Source organism: Silene latifolia, chromosome Y (assembly GCF_048544455.1).
Source record: "Silene latifolia isolate original U9 population chromosome Y, ASM4854445v1, whole genome shotgun sequence".
Lineage (NCBI taxonomy): Eukaryota > Viridiplantae > Streptophyta > Magnoliopsida > Caryophyllales > Caryophyllaceae > Silene > Silene latifolia.
The window spans coordinates 153,997,871-154,005,251 of record NC_133538.1 but is presented as its reverse complement, the minus strand read 5'-3'; positions in this window follow the sequence as shown (position 1 = coordinate 154,005,251).

The window sequence follows — 7,381 nt, the reverse complement described above, 5'->3', positions numbered from 1 at the left end:
ATTCCCTCGTAAATGCCTCGGGAAGGACTTAGAGGTATGGATGACTGCCGATGGCACTACTCCGACCATTTTGGCTTCGCCTTTGAACTTCGATCAACATTGTGACATTTCTTTTTCTTTTTTCTTCTTCTTTTTCCTTTTTTTGTCGTTTTTCTTCTTCTTTTTCATCTCTTCTCTTTTTTCATTTTTCATTTTTTTCTTTTGCTTTTTTTCGTTCTTTTTCATCTTTTTTCTCTCTTCGAAAATGATCTTCTATTCATTCTCTTAGTCATAAATGGATACACCTTGAAAACTGGGCTTCGCCAACTAATTTGGGTAAGAACGAACAATTCCTTGTTAGAAAGGGTTGATATCTTCTCTCTTCGAGATGGGATGATTTTGTTGGGGATGGGCTTGCCTTCCATCATCGATAGGGAAACCAGGAGCTAGTCCGGGTTCATCATAGAATCATCTAAAGGCTTGTGTTAAGCATTGGTTTTTATGGAGGTTTTCTACCGCCAGACATGGAATAGGTAAAGGAATCAAACACGGGATCCTAGTGTACCTTCCATTTTGAAACGGGATATATTTCTACCCTAGGGATGCCTTTGAGTGTGTGGTGCATTTTATCATGCTTTCAGAATGATTGAGGATTGGAAACAAGACAAATTTGGAAACGAAACTGGAACTTTTTATTGGAATGAGAAATGCTTAACAGACTCGAAGAAACGATTCCTAGGACACACCCTAGGTCATCGTGGAACAAACGACTCAACTTCAAGAAAAGAAAGTCCTGGACTCGACTCGACTAAGATAAGAAAACAGATCCCGACTCATAGTTTTTCAAATCTGGTCTTGAGCTTTCCCTTGTTCAGCTGTCAGCTTAGATGCTCGGTTCTAGTCCTTGATCCCTTTGATGGTCTGCCTCCATCCTGAGGTAGTCCTCTGAGGATCTATGCCAGTGATGAAGGTTGGTGAATCGAATTGTCCTTTATTAACTTCGTTAACGAGAGGAGTACATTCTAGAGCGAGACTCCCGATTTGAATTTCATTCTTCGGGTTTGGCAAGAATTCAAAGCAATTCACAAATATTTTCCCCATGAACATCCCTTTCAAGTGACATGGGCGGATAAGATGGGAATAATCGACATTGTCTTCGACAGAAACAAAGTTGGCGTGATCGCCAAATGGATTGGTGATGTTATTGGGTTTAACAGTTGGGATCGGGAGTGTTCCATTCTCAATCATGTCTTGGATTTCGTGCTTCAGTCGATAGCACCTTTCAGTATCATGGCCTTTCCCTTGATGAAAGGCACAGTAGGCATTTGGTTTATACCATTTACCTTGTTGATCAGCGGGAGGGTCCGGAGTTGGACCAATAGGCTTTAGCTTTCCTTGGGCTATGAGCCTTTGGAGAGCGTATGTATAAGTGCATCTGATATCGGTGAATGCCCTTAGTGTTTGGCGCTGCGACTTCTTCGTTTGCCCTTCTAAGAGATTGATGGCTTCATCAATATGGGTTGTTGCTGGGGCCTTGCCCTTAGACGATGAGGCCCCTTGGTACCCTTTCGGCCTTTCAGCCTCTGCCCTTATGACATCATCTTCTACCTTTATCCCGATTCTTATCAATTCTTTGAAAGAGCCAAAATTCTGGTATTTCAGAGCATTGCGGTAAATAGGTCGTAGATTCTTTACGAACTTATCGACCATTTCAACTTCATCAGGCTTCTTGGCTAATTTCACGCTTTCAGCGCGCCATCTTGCAAGGAATTCAGTAAAGCCTTCTTTTTCTTTCTGTGTCATCACCTCCAATGTTCTTATGTTGGTTTGAATCTCGACATTATCAGCATAGTGCTTGCAGAACTCCACCGTAATATCTTCGAAAGTGGGGAAGTTCTTAAGGTCAAGATTGTAGAACCACGCCTTCGGGTGTTCATCCAGAGATTGAGCGAAAATTTCAGAGAGCATGTCAGCAGGTACTCCCTTCAGTGCTAAGTACCCCTTATAGGCCTTAACATGGTGGACCGGATCTTCTGTGCCCTTAAACTTTGGGATATCAGTGAGTACAATGTTTGTGGGCAACTTATCTGAATCGGGGCATAGGCCCTAGCATTTTCGTAGTGGATGTTCTTCCCCGGGAGAGTTTCGAGACGGTCTTCAATGAATTTGAACCGTTTCTCCGGATCGATCGAGGTGGGGTAGATGAAGAGGAATCTTCACCCAGCTTGGATTCGATCGCATCCATTCTGGTCATCATGAGGTTCACAGCCTCAGTGAGTTTGTTAACAGCATCTTCCATTGCTTGACGTCGGGTTTTTGGCGGCCTTTCTACAAGAAAACCCCGAACTGAGTCAATATTCGAATGCAAGAGCCCCTGCACACTTAAGGACATGACACCAATTTGACTCAAACAAAGACTCGACTTGAGACTGACTAACCAAAGGTTCGACTCACGGTTGGATTTAGACCTCGATTTATTTTAGACTTGATAAGACGACATGACTCAAGTTGTCATAGCTCGATTCTAAACTGGACTCGGTGCGACTAAACCCGTGATTGGACTAACATAGCCCATAGGTTCGGGTGAAACGCCCTAAATGGCCTAGCTTGGGCGTTTCTGTGGACTATCCTAGACCAATTGGTCGACCAACATGACTCAAAGCCCAAGAGGTGAGTTTGGGTGACCCAACAGGGTCGTGTTCTAGACTCTTGGAACGAAAAAACGCCTGGCCTAACACGGCCAGGACCCGGACACGACTCGACGCATTTCATGCTTGGTTAAGGTTCGAGAGGCATTTTGGATTGATTTTGAAAAACGAAGGATTGATTTGAAAGTGAGTTTTGAAATGGGCGAGCATCTGCTATAAAAGCTCATTTTGGGCCGAAAAATCTAGTCCTATTTGGGCAGCATTCCGCGTTTTTAAAACCATGCTATTTTGAAAGTAAGTTGTTCAAAAGTTCGGTTTTGAAATCGATATGGAAAATTTTGAAAAGACTCGGGAAAACACCTTGCACATTGTCATTCTCATGTTATAAGGATGTATGCCCCTAGACATCTCTAAGTCTCGGCAAGTCTTCTACAAGAAGGTCTATGCCCTCCATCCTTTTGCGGTCTTATAGAGCAAGGGCCTTTAGGTAGAGTACCTAGAAGAGCATCCCCACCATCAAGAACCACGCGAGGCGGAGCGGAAGCAAGCAATGTGCGAGTTCCTGGCATAGTGGGACGTCGCCCCCCACGCATCACAAAGAAACGCTGGGACGGCCGGGAAAATCCTTAAGGGTTTATGCATGAATCGTAGCACTATGAGTAATGTTTTACTTTCCAATACTTTCTTTTCAAGTTTCACCCTAAAGGAAAAGACCCTAGAAACAAAGTGTAACTAGTCCTCTTTTCCCCAGCAGAGTCGCCAAACTGTGGACAAGGCTCTCGGGAACTGCGTCCGCGGGATCCACACTAGGCATAATTGACTCGAGGTTCCTTCGAATCGAATTAAGACAAATTAGAGTCGCCACCAAGTTTTTTTGGGAACTTGGAACCGTTCAAGTCAACTTTACACCTTTCATCGAAAAGCATAAAGCCAATCGACTACGAGTGATTAAAGATAAAGACTTGTACCCTATATCACTCGATTAGAATGACTCTCATAATCCAATGGTATTTAGACGGATCCGCAAACCATAGATCTTGAGTAAGGGGTGAGGGTACGTGTTAGGAAGCCCATAAGGACACCTAACCCCGCCCGTCGATAACGGCCTCTACTAAGTCAAGTGTCGGATTTCAAACAAGGTCATAGCTACTACGATATATGATATGCAAACATCGTTTTCAAAACCCTAACATGTGAAGTTTCTATGTCGATTTAGATGCAAACATCGTTTTCTAAACCCTAACATGTGGGTTGATTGATCTAACAACATACAAACAAAACAAACAAGGCTTGATGGGAATGGGGGAGCCGTTGGGATCTACCCTATTACAACCCAGGCATTTCATGCCGACACAACAATAAATTAAAGATACAACTCGATCTAAAATACAACGCTATACACAAAACCGTACACGACACATTACACGGCCAATTCGGCCTAGGGAAACATGCACAAGGGGGGTGGCCCACGGCTTACATGACTCACGGCCTTGGGTCACTCCTCGTGATGCGTGCTTTCACTTAATCTTATCGAATTAGACATAGGGCCACACACAAAAGCATGCATTAGCATAAATCGGGCCATGTTGCTTTAAACAACATGCGATTTACTACGCTCTTACATGCATTGAGGCACAACCATCAAACCAAACAAGACTAAGGTTTTTGAAGAAGTTTTGACTCGATAGAAGTAAAACTAACTTGAAAATTACAAACAAACTACCAAACACGACTCGATAAACAAAGTAATTACAAGATACGAAATAACGAGATAAAGATGAGAAAACAACGAGAAAAGGGACTACAAGGACACAGCCAAACACGGCCTACACAATCTAGCATACCCTAATCCTTAGGTTAGATTCATTAGGTTAGATAGATGATTGCGAAACGGGATAGGAAACAAGTTAGAAAACGAGTTAGAAACAACGTTGATCGATTGGAAGGATGTCGCGCAAAGGTGTATTCTACACGGTCTAAGGGGTCAAATTAGGTCAAGTTCGCTAATTAAATTAACTCATCGAGTGTTAATAAGAAGGTGTTAATCACGCACTCTTATACTAGCGAGAAATTAGGTGAAAGAGAGAGATGCATTCAATTAAGTTACAGAATTGGTAATCGGTTTTAAAAACTATGTCGATGTACCCTAAAGTGTCTAATTAGGTTATTAAACTGATCTAATGTCATCTAAACGAGTTATATGTTAACAATCAGAGGTCATATTAACATGTAAATGGTCCAGGGGTAGGTCGAATCACACGAGAGAAGAGAGGGGTCAAAAGCGAAGAACGAAGTCAGAAATCGTTTTATTAATGCCCTACCTTGAACACGAGGATATGTAAATGAGACGGGGGTGTACGACCGACTGATGTAGCGGTTTCTTTCCCATCTCAAGTCAACGCGGGTGTTCATATTGGTACTTTAACTCATACTCGGACTAAACTAGTTTCATAGTTAATAAGAACAAACGATAAACAAAAACAATAAACAAACAAAACGAACTATAAGAAAACAAACATAAAAAACGAAATAAAAGGGAGAAAGAGGAGGATTTGATGCACCCTCAACCTAAATGTATCGTTGACACCGTCTTGGGTCGTAATCGATCGTAGATTTTATCTCGAGAGGCCGTCGTCGACGAAGAAACAAAGCAAACAACACGTTTTTCGCAAATCTGGACAGCAACTTTCAAACAGCGATTTCTCTCTCGTTTCACGGTGAAAATTCAATTTAAAAGATGTTTTGAAAACTAGAAAGAGAGGATAACAGAGATCTTAAAACAATCCCTGCTCATTTTGAGTTATTGGGCACGAAAAACGAGCACAAACAGAACTGGACAGACAGGGAAAAGCCGCGAAAACAGAGTGTATAACACTCTGTTTTTCGAGGGAATTCGTGTACTCTCAAGGGTAATTTGGCTCGTAAATATTTTTCTAATGTGTAGATGGATGTTGTATGGTTAATTTGGAACAAGAAACTCGAATTTTGATGGGGGTTTGAAGGGAGAACGAATGGTTTCAAAGAGGACACACAAACTGATTCTCTGTTTGTATGTCGGTTTTGTCTAGGGTTTTTGGGAGGTAATTAGGGTTTGTTTCTGGAGTTTAAAGCTTGTAAGTGAAGGTAGTATGTATGGAGAACTTAGAGGAATGAATGTATGGTAAAGGGGGGGTATTTATAAGGAGTTAAGGTAGGGTTTTTAGAGGGGAGAGGCAGACGGGCTCATTCACGCATAGCTGCTGTCCAGCAGCTTTTGTGAGGGTTTTAGAGGGGTTTTCTTGGTGGTTAAGCTAAGGTAATATGGGTAGGATACTAGGGTATGGGTTAGGGTTAATGGGAACGGGTTTTGGTGGTATTTGGAGCGGGTTTTGGGCTCGGGATTTGAGCTGCAAAACTGGGAGGCTGCTCGTGTTTTTGTGCGGGCTGTTGGGGAGTGTTTGGGACGGGATTTGGGCCGTGGGTAAGGGGGTTCGAACTGGGGTTGGATGGGTAGAGGCTTAGGTTGGTTAGTGTACTCGAGATTCGTGCCAAATCGTAAAGAAAACGGGCCCAAAAACCGAGCTATAATCGAGCTCTAAAACACGTGTTTAAAACGATTTCTTTTCGATTTTTAAATCGATTTTTCAAAACAATTAACACATTAAAATAAATGATTTTTCAAATCAAATATACTCATAAAATGATTTTTCAAATCAATTATTTATTTTATTTTCAATAAAATAAATTTGAGAAAATAAATTCAAAATAAAGCAATAAAATGAATTTATCTTAAAAAAACTTTAATTTAAATATCATTTAAATTAATAAAATACTCCGTCGACAACGCTCATTCTACATCGTAAAACGAACCCAAATAATGACAATGACAATTAAAGAATACATGTGTCCTATCATCATCGGGTGTTTGTCGGGTTCTCTATAAATTCCAATATCGACGGATACGGGTATCTACACTTTGTGAGCCGCAAAAGCTATTAATAATCGTATGACCTCAAGCCTAGCTACCGGTGTATAGGTTTCATCGTAATCAATTACCTCTTGTTGATTGTAAATTTGCACCACTAGTCTAGCTTTATTCATTACGATTTCACCGGAATCATCAAACTTATTGCAAATGACCCATCTAGTACCAATGACGGTACGATTGGATGGTCTAGGGACAAGGTGCCATACCTCATTTCTCTTGAATTGATTGAGCTCATCTTGCATAGGTAGCATCCAATCGGCATCGGTCAATGTAATTGTTATGTTGGTCGGCTCAATTTGAGAGAGAAAGTCGTTTTGGGCACAAAATTCATCAAGAGATGCAAAGTTGTTGAGGGAGGGCCTTGTTCTAACTCCGGAGTTCAAGTCACTTGTTAGATTTGAGAGTGGATGGGAGCTTTGACGTTTCCATTTTCTAGGAACAATGGTGTTTTGTTCCTTCTCGGATGTAACAGTCTCCGTGACTGTTGTTTGCTGGTCAGAAGATGGCTCCATATCAGTGTTTGAGGATTCTCCTGAAGCAACAGTGTCTTAGACTGTTGTTGTTCTAGAAATGGAAGCAACAGTTTCTGGAACCGTTGTTTCACTGTTTGTTCCCCCTGAGTTATTGCTTTATCAGTAGGTAACAGTCTCTGTGACTGTTGCATGTCGTCATTGTTTGGAGCTTCCTCATCCTCAAACACGAAGTATTTTCTCACAAGACCTATCTCAAATTCATCATCTTTATCCTCATTTTGTACCTGTCCAAGAATGCTAGATTCATCAAATAT